The sequence below is a fragment of the Callorhinus ursinus genome, unplaced genomic scaffold (assembly GCF_003265705.2).
Source record: "Callorhinus ursinus isolate GAN/ISIS: 27379988/994484 unplaced genomic scaffold, GSC_fseal_2.0 scaffold25, whole genome shotgun sequence".
Taxonomy (NCBI): Eukaryota; Metazoa; Chordata; class Mammalia; order Carnivora; family Otariidae; genus Callorhinus; species Callorhinus ursinus.
The window spans coordinates 27,424,641-27,439,559 of record NW_027397087.1 but is presented as its reverse complement, the minus strand read 5'-3'; positions in this window follow the sequence as shown (position 1 = coordinate 27,439,559).

Sequence of the window (14,919 nt, the reverse complement as noted above, 5' to 3'; positions counted from 1 at the left end):
AGGCTGCCACTCCTCACTGCTCATATCTTAAAACCAGGGCTGTCAACGTGCATTGCAATGCTCCTGTGTACCACGCTGGATTAAAGGCTATGCCTTTCATGCATCTGGCACACACTCTCATTACTGATTCACTCTCATTTGTGCAATAATTTGTGAATGCTGAACATGTTGCAATGTGAAAATATTATGTTATAGGTAATTCAAGCCATTTTGTGATTGCTGGATGCTTATTGCCTGGTCTATATATTCTTACATAACATGTATACAATATATACTTTATATGTTATGTATCTAGAATCTTTCATGCTTTGATGGTGGTTTTATCGAACCGAGTGTCTCCTGAGATTGACAGAAGAGCTGTTAAAAGACTGGAACCATGAACAGTTACTTATCTGTGTGGCAAGGCTTTCTCTATACTGAGCAAAAACAAAGAACAACGACAATGACAAAACAAGTTACTGAAGGTGACAGTATAGTTGGCAACTAGTGTTCCAATTCCAAAATGGTCTCTTGCTCACATTTTTGAGGTTATAATGTGCAAATTTTAAATTAGAAGTAAAATAAATTCGTATTAATAAAATATGGTATGTATTTGTTTTGTAAACATGGGGATCCAAGGTAAGATTTCGTTTAAATGAAGAGAGATGTTTCCTATCAAAAATGTTTGCAGTCCCTTTGGGAGGATAATCCTACTTACGCTGCCATTCCGGCAGAGGCCACCCCTGTGAGAGGGGGACACCTAAATGGTGCGATTCAGAGCTACCAGAAGGGTTTTTGCTGTTGGTGTGATTTTCTTTACCAAGATGTAAAGTCTTTTCCGTGATGAGGCTGAATAGCTATCATGCCACGCTTCTGGAAGAAATGTCCAAAGAAGTTAATCACATGAGGTGGGAAAGATTGACATTAGAACCTTCCCAGAGAGTAGGTTTTGGCTGCTCTGAAGGCTCTGGGTACGTAAATGGAGTAGAAATGGAGAACAAGGGGTGCCTGCCTGTGTGGCCCGGTCGGTTAGGCGTCTGCCTTTGGCTCGGGTCATGATCGCCCTGTCCTGGGATTGAGTCCCTCATCGGGCTCCCTGCTCAGTGGGGAGCCTCTCTCTGCCGCTCCCCCCGCTTGTGCCCTCTCTCTCTGTTATAATAAATAAATAAATAAAATCTTAAAAAAAATAATAAATAAATAAAATCTTAAAAAAAAAAAGAAATGGAGAACAAAGACAAAGGAAACTGGAGTTTCCTTATTTCCTCAGTGGTTCTGACCACAAAATGTTTGCTCTAACGCTAGAAAAAATAATTCTCCGGTGATTGGAGAGAGGAGCCATAGAATACCACCAATGAACTCACCATAGTAGAAGACATTCTCACCTGTGTGATCTCCTAATCCTCATAACAACTTTGCAAGGTTATTTCCAAGTTACAGATGAGATGTCGAGAGATTAAACGATTTGTCCTAAGTGATCTGCCTGGAAAAAAGGCAAACTGGCACTGATAGCCGGGTCTTGCCTTCACATTCCACCTTTAGGCGGAGGACAGCGCCTTTAACACTGGATGCGGATCGTGCTTGCGTGATACTCGAGGTCTATGCACACAGACAGGGCAGAGAGCCACCTGGTGAAACAGGGACAGCAAGTTCCTGAACTCGTTACTCCTTAGGTTTGGCTTTTGCAGGGCATCACCCAGCAGTCTGAGCTGAGTCACATCTGGTTTTAGCCTGAAGACATGTAAATTAAGTTCCTGGCAAGGAAGACCGAGGGAGAAAGCAGGATGTGTCTGAGTCTCTGAGTCCTCAAACTTTCTATGTGTTACTGATTACTGACAGTCATAACAACGCTTCCTTGCATCCAGCTGATTCTAGTTACTGATTTAACCAGGGTGTGGTAAGGTTATGTGGTTGCTGTTCCGTGTGTGAGGCTTTTGAAGAAGTCACTTCCATCCCGGTGGGTGGGTGGGCAGAGGCTGTCGTGTTCAGCGCCCTACCCGCCCCCAGCATCTGGCACACCTGTTCTCAAGTATGGCTTCCCCTGGGAGAGATGGGGCCCAGAAAAGTGAACTGAAAATCAAAATCTCCCCCGGTAATTTTGTTGTAATGTAACCAGTTTGCTACTCCCGAAGTTTACCTAATAGGTGGTCAATTTATTTTTCTTGAGCAATTTAGTAAATGAAGATTGAATGTTGTGGTGACCATGGAAATGTGCCACTCAGATCTCCCGCGGACTGGAGTTCATTAACTGATGGCCCCAGCTGCATCCACCTTTGGATCTGCCACTGTGTTCACACAAAGCCATGCTTCCCGTGGGCTGCTTCCTGCCAATAACAGAACACGGTGGGGATACTCGAGTCCCACTGCTGTGAGATACAAGTCTCCTCTGATGGGCAGCTTTGGCTTCCGGATACCCTGCGCTGTGATAGGCTGAATTACGTCCCCCTGAAATTCATATGTCAAAGTCCCAACCGTGAGAAAATTTCTGTTAAGCCACCCAGTCCATAGTCCTTCGTATGGCAGCCCTAGGAAACTACCTTTAACTGAAATGTTCTCAGAACTGTGCTACCTTCTGAGACTCTTCCTCCCCCGTCCTCCCATACCCCTGGCCTGCAATGCAGCCTAACAGCTTTCTCTACTTCCTTGGGCACTCCTGCTCCTTCTCCCTCACAGCTGCTTCCCTCAACAAATCTCTTGCATATCTAAGCCCATCTTGGTATGTTTCTTGAGGGACTCAAACTATAACAAACGTGATGAAAAAAAATTATTTGGAATGCAATATATTCCTGAGATTATTTAAAATTAAGTTATTATACTAGATGACAGATTTAAAAAAAAATAAGCCCAAATTTATTTGGCAGTAAGTCCCGCGTGCCAGGATAGACAGGTTTTCTGCTGTGACCATGTTTCCTGCCCCAGCCCTCTGGGTGCTACAGCTGCTGTGGGGATGCCTACCTCTGTGGGAAAGAGGAAGGAGGGAAATGACCCCCCCCCTCCCCACGATAGAATTACAACATGCCAGAGCTGGCGAGGATCCCAGAGAGAAGCACTCAAGTCCTGCCCCTCACCTCACACCTGGGGAGACTGAGCACCGAGATGTAATTGTCCAGTTGACTCACTCAGTGTCACAGAGCTGACAGATGGCTCTTCTTGGCAATTCCAGGAAGGCCTTTCTTGGAAGGAAACAGAGATGGTTATTTAAAGGAACACGTTTGGATTACCTATGAGTTACTAGTCTCTTCTACTGGTTATCTCTGGTCCTGTGAATGAAATACTGGTTTTTTGGGTCACACATGTGACCAGAAGGAGAGAGGCCATTCTCCCTTTCATCAATGCTTGGGGCTGTTTGTAGGCACAGCTTCTGACAGTGTAAGAGTGGGCTGATGATGTATGAGCTGTCACGCAGGTTAAAGCCTGGCTTGGTAACCAAAGCCACAACACACCCACGCAGAGTAACAAAACCTGCCTCAGGCCCGCCTCTCCATCCGTGTGTCTCCAGCAGACCTCATGTGCTCGCACAGCAAGCTGGCTGAGCCTGCCCTCGTCAGCATGGGTGTGGGGCCAGGGATTTTAAGCAGAAGCTTGGCTTGAGTCTGAGCCCTCCATATGCTTCCTATTTCTTCAAAATCATTTGTTAATGAATGGCTTGTGCGATTAATATGGGGATGAGGGCTCATCACTTCGCCTCTTTGGGATGGAGTTATCCATAAAATGTAGCGGGCAAATTGATGATGGTGATGATGGTATCTGTGACTATACTAGAAACCGCTGGATTGTACGCTTGAAATAGGTGAGATGTATGGTGTGTGAATTATATCTCAAGAAAGCTGTTTTAAAAAAATATGGGGATGATCTTAGCTGTTAGTGAAATGGGGCATCCTCTGCCTTCCTGCACCGCCCAGAATCAGAAGGCCAATTTAGAGCTGAGTCATAGGATAAGAAAATCTCACAATTATTGGATTAAAAGAGGCCACCAGGCTCAGACATTTTCTTTTAAGACATCAATAATTTTGGAGGCAGTGATGGGGCAGGGCCTATCTCCCCAAAGAGGTAACTCAGCCACTGTAATAAAAGTGCACTTATAAAAATAGCCGGCTGGCCTGCAGGCAATAGTTGGCCAGTTAACAATATTGTATTAAAATATTATTTACCCTGTGGTTGGTTTTTTGCTGCTTCCTTAAATTTCACACCCGAGGGGAGTCCCCCCCACTGGAATACTTAGTGCTTCTGCCCAGCATTTGGTCTCCTCCTTCTTTCTACCAGTATGCCAAGTCTCCTTTGAAAACAATCCCCTCTGTCTCTTATTCTCCGCTGTGTACTTCCAGTGGGATTGATCCCACCCCCAGCCCAGGAATGGGCCATGGTTGGCTTAAACAAGTCAACATACCCTTCCCCACAGGGTGGTTGGTTCAAAGGGATGGGTAGTAAAACTCGTGGAAGAAAAAGAAACTGGAAACTTATGCTGGGAATTCAGGACCACACATACATCTTCCTCCTTGGGTTTGTGGTGTGGGCAGGTGTGGCCAGGAGCTGCTGGGATACTGGAAATGACCTGGGAGCTCCGGGCCATCCTCTGGGTCCTGCCAAAAGGGAATCCAGGAATGCATGCAGGTTCTGTGAGGTGTGTAGCTGGTATGGTTTGGGTGATCTCTTTAAGAAAATGAATACATAATTACAGATACATAAGTAAGTATAAACATTATTATTTAACTAGAATGAGGGAAGACTTCCTAACAAATTACAAATTTCAGAGACCCACACCACAAACAACACAAAAGCCAGGTAAACAGTACATTCTTATTAATTAATATCTGACACACCTCTAAAGTACTTTTCCATGGTTTTGGCTGCAGACTATTTAATCACCTCTTTATATTATGATTTAGTAATACCATTTTTTATAGAGAGGATAAAAAGATGGTCCTTCTTTTAATATGGATGATTAAAATATTTTGCTATTGATGCTTTAGAAAGATTTATTTCAGGGACACCTGGGTGGCTCAGTCGGTTAAGCATCTGCCTTCGGCTCAGGTCATGATCCCAGGGTCCTGGGATTGAGTCCCACATCAGGCTCCCTGCTCAGGGGAGAGTCTGGTTCTCTCTCTGCCTGCCACTCTCCCTGCTTGTGTGCTCTCTCTCTCTGACAAGTAAATAAAATTTAAAAAAAAAGAAAGGTTTATTTCAGTATCCTAACTCATTATTGGTAATGTCACCTAACATTTTTAGGATTGCGGTCAGATATAGAAAGCATAACCTTCATTAGCTTCATGATAGATCTACCTCTTACCTCACTCCTTTCCCTGACATAAACATATGAGATGATGCCTCCCTGTCTCTTAAACTCTAAGTAAGACCTTGGCTCAAATTCCTGATCCAGGCTTTATAAAAAATAAAGTGGCTTCCCCATGATTTTTGCAATCCCTGGGTAGTGTATCATATACTTATGGTAGTCATTTTTGGGTAGCTCAGCATTTATTCACTGTATTTCTAGCAACAGTATTTTTGGTCTTTCCTCCCCTCCCCTACTCTGAATCTCTATAGTTAAATGGGACCCACCTCCAAAATTTGGGTTGGAGCACATATCCAATATCGAAGACTAGAAATACATTACATTCCTCTTGGCCACCACCTTTGACTCTGGGATAGGCATGAGACTCAGTCAGAGTCCATGATACTCAATTAGTCTTTTGTTGAAACTTTTGGGCAAGAGATGCTTACTCTCTCCTGAGAAGGTGTGAGGTTTGATAAAGTATTAAAAGTGTCCAAGGAATTTCAGGACTGTGTGAGCCAGTTTGGAGAGAGGGAGAAAATGGGCTAAATTTACCTGTCTAATATTTGGGAAAAGGGAATCCATGTTTTGTTGTTAGGTTGACAGATATCAGGTTACTACCAAAGGAGAGAAGACACCAAAAAGGGAACTGAGGAAGATGAACAAAAAAGGGAATTTGGTTTTCTTAGAAAAGGGAGACATTTAGCCCCTTGACCTTTAAGAGTAAATGATGGGCCCAGCCAAGGGCAAAACAATCCAGTATCTCCATAGCCAGAAAGGTTTATAAACATTAACCAGTGGCCCATATATTTTAAGTCACACTTAATGCCTAGAACACTTGCGTTGGAAGGGTTCTTCTTAAAAGACAAGGTTTGGAAAATAGTAGGATTTCATTACTAAAAATAAGTTGCATGTTCAAGGGAGTCTGATGTGTAATTTTATTAATCTTCTTTCTCAAAACAAGACACTGCACATCCCCATCTCTACATAGAGATCATGAAAGCCTAAGACACATTCCGATCATGATAGCCTTTTTCTCAGTCTGTGTGGGATGATTACAGATCTATCTTCCCCACTAGATTTTAGCTCCTTCCAAAGATCTTGCTTATATTATATTTTCCCCCCAAAAAGCCTGGCATAGAATGGGCACTCAAAGCAAGCTAGGCAGATTTAGGTTTGCAATCTTAGTTCTTTCACTAGATAGATATCCTTGAACAAATTATTTGAACCTTTATGAAAGCTCTCAGCACATGCTTGGTGCAGAATATATGCTATTTCTTCTGAATAAATGAAATGGAGGAAGAAGTTGATTTGCCAGTAAACTATTAAAAACAGGTATGACAAAAATCCATGACTTTTGGACGGTTGGCCCAAGAGGTTTATGTGCCAATCTTTCTTTGGTCAAGAGGAAGACATTTCTGGAACTCATCTCTCAAATCTAGCTTTCTCATATTTGACAGGAAAGCTATAACCCAGAGCAACTCCTAGCCCTGGTAGATAGAATGCTCTACAGAGGAAACCATGTGGCTGGGCTGCTAGGCACAGCTGATTAAATATTTGAGCAACTCATTTTATAATGTGATTTCACTAAGTGCCTACCTATTGCACCAAACCCATTGGCAATTAGAGGGCACAGAAATTGCCTCAGAATGCAAAGGCACATCTTTCACTGCTTAAAATAGAAAAATCACTAATGCTCTCCAGGAGGACGCAAATAGAGATGTTGGGACATATGCCATTTTTAGTGACTCAGGCAGAGACAAGTCCATGTCAATGGGACTCCTCCACATTTGGCCAACTGTTACATGACAAGCAGTTGTAAAGCATGATTTAGAATTTGTGTTCTGGTGGCCAACCCCACGGAGTGTAGCCAAGGCTGGGATTTACCTTCATGTTCACCTCCTAGGGAGCAATCACTTCTTTTTAAGTTGTCCACAGCTGCCTGACTTCCTCTGACGTCAATGAATTAGCCAGACTTCCTTCTAAACACATTTTTAAAAAAGGATCTAGTGAATTAGAATTTTCCATTCATGTGGAGCATAGAAAACATCAGCGTCCGTCACATGTAGTAAGAGTAAGGGATGTCCCCTGCAACATTTGTTTTCATTTCATACATGAAATGCATTATGATAGAAATGTATTACTTACTGTGGATCATTTTAAGGAAAAAAACCAAAGAAACAGAAAAGCCACTGGATTTGAGGACTCCTGTTGTTAAGATGGTTTTACCAAATGTTTCTCTTCATCTATTGCCACAAATTTCAGTGAAAATCGAATACAGTCACAGCTTATTTTTGGTAATAATACCTAGTATTTGTTGTATACCCACTACATCCCTGATAGTATGCAAGGTGACTCACATAACTTAATTTCAAGGTAAGGAAAAATATCCTTATTTCAACATTGAGGAGTCCAGGGTTTAAAACTGTTTGTTGGTATGTCTAACATCATACCACTTGCAAATATCTCCCTCTAGGCCTGCCTTCTTTTCCTTATGCACAACTTTTTAATGAAAAAAATTAGTGCAGCATTTAATGAAAGGATAATTAAGATGCTCTTAAAATCTATTTGATTTAGGTTTGGAGAAGATCGGAACTGTTTGGACTTGGTTGTTTGGGAATTTGCCCCACACACATAAAGGTCTGGATCTACTGGGAGAATGCTGGGGAAGACAGAGGTGAAGGATTAATGCACAGGGGCCCACACTTCCTAGCCACTGACTCAAATGATCTAAGGAAGATGAAAGTAGGAGGCATTCTGCATCAACTCTGAAACCGGAGAAAAGTGTCCTCTCTATTTCAGGCTTGGAGGCATTTCTGTCATATATAGTCACCCAGGGCCAATTCACAGCTCTATGTCATGGAAAGTTCTAGCAGCCTCCCCTCTCCCTGGCTCATACATTCCTTAATCTAGAGGGTGGATACATTGCCGTCTCTAGCTCTAATCTCTTCTCTTTCTCTCCCTCCCAATGCTTTTCAACACACGCAGAGATACCAGGGTGGGTTTGCCTATCCTGGGCTCGCTTGCTCTTCGGAGATTTCCTTGTTCTCTCCCCCGTTGGGGAGGAGGGTCCTAAGGAGCAGAGTAGGGGGTCTAGGAAAGGTAGCTGACTCCTGCAGTTTGTGTATCAAAGGCTCTTAAATGGGCTTCTACCAATAGGAGGTGCTGGTGGCAGAAGACTGGTACGTGGGAGGGAGAATGCGGAGTATTTTCTTTATCTTCCTCTAATTCAGGGGGCATCTCCAGCAACTCCACATTTCCTCTGTGGCTCCAGGTCCAGTTGGACGGGCCCACCATAATTCCAGTTTCTCCTGTTTGTCCCCGGTCCAGAGGTCATAGCATAGTGGTTGCCTGTTATTGCTAATCTTGGAGCTGCCTTATCACACTCCATTGGCTCCTTGCTTTTCCAATGCCTGTGTAATTTGTTCCCTGCATTAAAATCCCATAGTTTGAAATATCTGGGGTTATTTCTATTTTCTTGTTTGGACCCTGACTGATACAGTGGGGTGGGTGGGGCACTGGCCCAGAGCCATTCTCTGAACCCCAGTTAGGTTCAGCTGGAACTCTTTGCTACTTATTTATCTGAAGACAAATAATTATGGCCGTGTGAGTGGGTAAATAATCAATAAAGTGTCTGAGAACCTACTGACGTGTATATGATGTGGCAGATGCAGGCTCTGGATCTTGGATGACCTATTTCTGCAAGCAGCATCATGACTGCTCCCCGGGTCTGACTCTATGCAGTGGACAGGCAACACTGTTGGAGCCCAGGGCTAGCTGGATCTTGCTAAGAATGGGGAAGGGAGGAAGGGAGGAAGGGAGGAAAGGAGGAAGGGAGGGAGGGAGGGAGGGAGGAGGGAGGGAGGGAGGGAGGGAAGAAAGGAAGGAAGGAAGGAAGGAAGGAAGGAAGGAAGGAAGGAAGGAAGGAAGGAAGGAAGGAAGGAAGGGTTCCACCATCATCCCCACTGCCCCATACTTAATCCTGTCCAGTGACTGTGGGCCAAGTAAAGGTCTTACCTGGTTGTGAAAAGGACAAGAACCTAGGATACCCTGGGGTTTCCAGCCAAGGTATATTCTTCCCCTGGCCTTGGCAGTTCATTTGTCTCTTTTGCTTTTATAACAAATGAAATATATCCAGAAACAAAATTCAAAGCTTTATTAAGCTTACCTACATTTAGTTACTTTAACAAAAAGTAATATAATACAACCATAATATAATGGAGAAATAAATAAATATAATAATAACATTTATTTCATGTAAATGGTGAGGTCTGATTCCATAAGAAGCCATGAATTGGTTGCACCCATGCATAATACATGAGTCGAGCTTTAAGAAAAGGAAGCAGGTAAGATGCCATTCAGTACACAAGCTGTAAGGGAGAGTAAAAGAGCAGTGGTCCTGTGGAGGACACCAAAGTAGGAGTGAGTGTTAGGATACATAATAGCAGACCAGAGTTATTTAGCTGTGGTAAGCAAAAGCAGGAAATAGCCTTAATTGAAGTAGGGCTAACATGGCAAGACGAATGACATACGGACATATCAGAGAAAACGAGGAAGTATGACAGTCTTTTAATGAGCTGGGACTTATTTATAAGCATAGTATCAATTATTGCCTTTATAATGAGATAGGACTGAGTGACAGTTTCATGGAAAGCATACTTCCTATATCGAAATCCTGCCACACATTGACTATTTTTTTTTTAAATTCCATCTCTAGCACATGAAAGACACTTCAGGGACCATATACTTCAGTAGGTGATGGAGAATAAAAGGTGGACTGGAAAAAGAACAGTCATTCAGAGGTAGAATTCAGGGTCACTATTAGAATACGATGAAAAAAACAGAACCCTAAAATAAATGCTTAATGTGATTACTAGATGTCTTATCTAAATGCCTGTCCATCAGTTCGTCTACCCAGGCGCCGCCCAGGCTGTTCCTAGCCCATACGGTGGTCGTGATGATGCCTTCCTATAGATCCTACAAGGCACCCATCCTGGACACTTTTGTAGAAAAATGCCTTAATGCACTGATTTTGTCATAATAAATGTATAGATCTGTACTGTCTACAACGTGAATGTTCCCTTTCCCCCACTCCCAGTGCACAATCTGCCCAACCTTTTCTTCTGTACAACTCAGGCCACTGCTACCTCCTGGTTTTGCTCAGGTTGCTGTTTGTAATCATTCTGATTCTGAATTAAATTAGTAAGTACCTATTGATCACCTACTATGTGTAAGGCTCTGTGCTCAACACCGAGAGGGAAATCTAGAAGGCATCAAGACATGGCCCCTGAAAAAACTTACCACTTGAGTTTGTGAAAAGATAGCGTGCTGTATATTGCCCCGGCTCCTGCTTGGGTCAGCAACTTCATGTTAGATCATTTGATTCACCTGACAGCAGATGGTTTTACAACACAGATTCTCCTACCAATGTCATAGTAATTGTTTGAGAAATGATGATTTGGAAAAAAAAATACAGGTACCTTGAACATTTTTTTTTTAAGATTTTATTCATTTGTCAGAGAGAGAGGAAAAGAGGGAGGGCATGAGCAGGGGCAGAGGCAGAGAGAGAGGGGGAAGCAGATTCCCTGCCGAGCAGGGAGCCCGACTCGGGACTCAATCCCAGGACCCCGGGATCGTGACCTGAGCTGGAGGCAGACGCCCAACTGACAGAGCCACCCAGGCGCCCCTAACTTAGACATTTTAAAAGTAGGGGCTAACATGACTTTCTTCTACATAAACATAGCAACTTTGGAACCCGAGTCGTGCTGGGAACATGTAAAATCTTGCATTTTAAGAGACGCAATTTTGTCGTGAGGCCATTTGGAAGATATAGCACTTTTTAGGGTGTCCACTGAGAATTTTCTTCTAGCAATTTCCTGGTGAGCTCCTTTTGCTTTTTAGCTGATAATGCACATAGGATGTGCCCTTCTCAGGGAAAACTACAAACTTGTAATAAGAAAAAAATGGATGGCTTTAATTAGTCTGAAATAATACAAAAATACAACAATCATATTTTCCTTTAGGAGCTCTTCAACACTCTTCAACATGATTCAAGTGCACTAATAAAGTTGTCCCCATCATAGAAAGATGAGCAAGCCATGCACAAGTCCTTAGGAACACTGGCAGGGGATGCTTCACTGTACTAGTCAGGTTCTTGGTTGCAAGCAACTGAAACCGACTGTAGTCCTTTAAGCAGGAAAGGAATTTATTGATAGAATCTTTTTAAAAAGATTTTATTTATTTATTTGACAGAAAGAGAGAGAGCACAAGCAGGGGGAGCAGCAGGCAGAGGCAGAGGGAGAAACAGGCTCCCCAATGCAGGGCTCCATCCCAGGACCCTGGGATCATGACCTGAGCCGAAGGCACTCGCTTAACCAACTGAGCCACACAGGCACCCCATTAATGGAATATTTTTATGGGATTAGGAAGGCTAGAGAACCAGACTTGTAAAATGGAGTGGCAGGGGGTGAAGGAGAGGATCTATATAGTCAGAACAAGAGCCAAGGGCACATCCACCATTCAGTCAGTCTCACAAAGAGTCTGATGCAGTCACCATAAGCCCGAATGCTGCCACTGCCCCCCACTGCCTTGGAGAGCAGGTGCTGTGGGCACCCCTGGCCCTGCTTCTCTGAGTGCATATCTGGAGGCATCTGATTGGCTACACCCAGGTGAGGGACTCCTGCTCTAGTTACAAAGAGGGCTGGGAAAATGAGTCTGGTCTTTTCAGCCTCTGGTAACAGCTGGGCTCTGCATCTTACCAAACATCAAATTCAAGGGAATTATGAAACATAGGAGGATGGTTCAGACGCTAGGCCATAAAGTCAGACAAACATTCCTTTCCCTCATGGAATGACTAAGGAGAATAATTGGAACAGGAATGTGTTTTGTCTTACTCAACTGATTATCTTCATCACTTTTAAAATCAGTATCCCTTTTTTTCTAAAATTAAAAAAATGTAAAACATCCAAAGTAGCACTTCGGCTATGCTTGTCCAAGAGCTCATGTTTGTAAATAAATGCCTTTTTCCTTGCTTAAGAAGCCAAAACCTGGGAATGTAAATCGGCGCAGCCACTATGGAAAACAGTGTGAGGCTTTCTCAGAAAATTTCAAACAGAACTATCATATGATCTAGTAATTCCACTTGTTGGTATATACCGGAAGGAAACTAAAACATTTCATTGAAGATATATCTGCACCCACATTCCAAGACATGGAAACAGCCTAAGTGTCCATCGACGAATCAACAGATAATGAAAATGTGAGATAGCTACATAATGGAATATTATTCACCCATAAAAGGAAGGAAGTCCTCGCATTTGGGACAACAGAAATGGAATTTGAGGGCATCATGCTAAGTGAAATAAGTCAAACAGAGAAAGACAAATAATGTATGACCTCACTCATATGTGGAATCTGGAAAAAAAAATAAACTCATAGAAACAGAATAGATTGGAGGTTGCTAGAAGTGAGGAGGAGGCACCGGGCAGCAGGGGGTGGGGAGCAAACTTCCAGTCACAAGATAAATAAGTCAATACGTCCTTGGGATGTAAGGTGACTATAGTTAATAATACATACAACTGTACTGTATGTTTGAAAGTTGCTAAGAGACTAGATCTTAGAAATTCTCATTACAAAAAAATTAAAATTGTGTATTATATATGGTGATGGATGTTAACTAAACTTATTGTGGTAATCATTTTGCAATATATATATATATCAAATCATTATTTTGTACACCTAAAATTAATAGTGTTAAGGTTCTATGTCAAGTATATCTTAACTCAAAAAAACCAAGACAATACTTGAGGCACCAGGTTTCCTATTGCCAGCCTATGGCTTTCATCATTTCATTCCCTGATCAAGAACCTAAAGTGATTCTCTATTGTCCACCAACAGTGCGTCCCCACTCTCATTTCTTTACAGTGAGCGCTCAGTTCTAGTAGGCTACCCCATCCCCAGATGAATGGAAACTTGTTGAGCAATCTGTCAGAGACTCTTGCCCCATTAAACTAGTTTTCAGATGCTAAAGAGCTGACTCCTTCATGGTATGGAATCCTCTGGTAGCTTTCCTCTGTATATCGCCCACAGAAAGCTGGCCACAGAATCGTCCCCAGGCTAACGCAGCCAATGTGTGGACTTCAGTCTGTGGGCCAGGGAAGGTCAATGTGGTATTAATGTTTCAACTGTATAAATCATAGCCATCAAATTGGTGACTGTACATTAAAATGAGTATATAATTAATTATATTAGTCCTGAAACAAAATTGTACTTGAATGGATACCAACTGTAGCTAGATTTTCTTTCAAATCTGACCACAGCATTATGGTCCTGCTGTACACATTTTGATTTGGCTTTGTTCTTCCGTGACAACACAGGAGGAAAACAGCATAACTGTCAAAGCACATCTATGTTCTACTCTAATGACCTCTGGGTAATCAATTATCCATCAGTTGCACAATAACCTAAATCCTTCCTTCCTAATTCCTAACTGGCTGAGCAGTTGTAAGGCCAAATTATATAGCACTGACTAAAAAGTTAATATGGACGTGGATCAGTGAGTTACCCTGTATAATTCAGATTTCCTCTACTTCTGCCAAAAGCTGCCCCTCTTTCATTAGTTACTCCTTAGGTTATTGGGATAGAGTATAACCCACCTGGGTTATTATAATGCTCCAAGAGATCATGCATCCATTTCACACATAAGTCCAGAGCATCTGTGAAGAGCTTTGAACTTTGTCAGCCTTTCAGGTAGAGGCCTCAAAAGCCTTTGTCACAATCAGCAAAGATAAAGAACTGTCACGATGATAGCTCTTCAATACCTGACCTCTTTTGAGTCAAGAGAATGTGAAGGTCTTTGTTAGAATCATATAATATTATAAACGTACAGGCCAAATGGACATTTATTTATCAACCATATCCTCCAACAGGTAATGTCCCTTCTCTTATACTTAGCAGACTGATATTTTAAAGCCCCTTTACTGTAAAATATATCATCATAGAGAAATGAGCAAGAGAACAAAAAGGTACAGCTCAAGGATTAGTCAAAAAGTAAGTACTTGTGAACCCACCACCCGGGTCAAGAAATGAAACATGCTTACATGAAAACATGTAATGTGCACAACTATTTATTGCAGCTTTTTTTGTTATCACCCAAAATTGGAAACAACATAAATGTCCTTCAATGAGTGAATGAATAAACAAGCTGTGGTATATCCACATAATGGAATACTACTCAGTAATGAAACAGAACTATTAATACATGCAACAACTTGGATGAATCTCAAAGGCATGATGAGAAGTAAAAGAAGCCAGTCTCAAAAGGTTACATGCTGTATGATTCAATGTACGTGATATTCTTTTTTTTTTTAGATTTTATTTATTTATTTATTTATTTATTTATTTATTTATTTATTTATTTGAGAGAGAGAGAGAGAGCACAAGCAGGGGGAGCTGCAGGCAGAGGGAGAGGCAGAAGCAGGCTCCCCGCTGAGCAGGGAGCCTGATGCAGGGCTCCATCCCAGGACCCCGGGATCATGACCTGAGCCAAAGGCAGACACTTAACTGACTGAGCCACCCAGGTGTCCCCTGTAGGTGATATTCTTAAACAGACAAAACTAGAAGTGATGGAGAACAGATCAGTGATTGCCAGGGGTAAAGGGGTTGGGGAGGAGGTA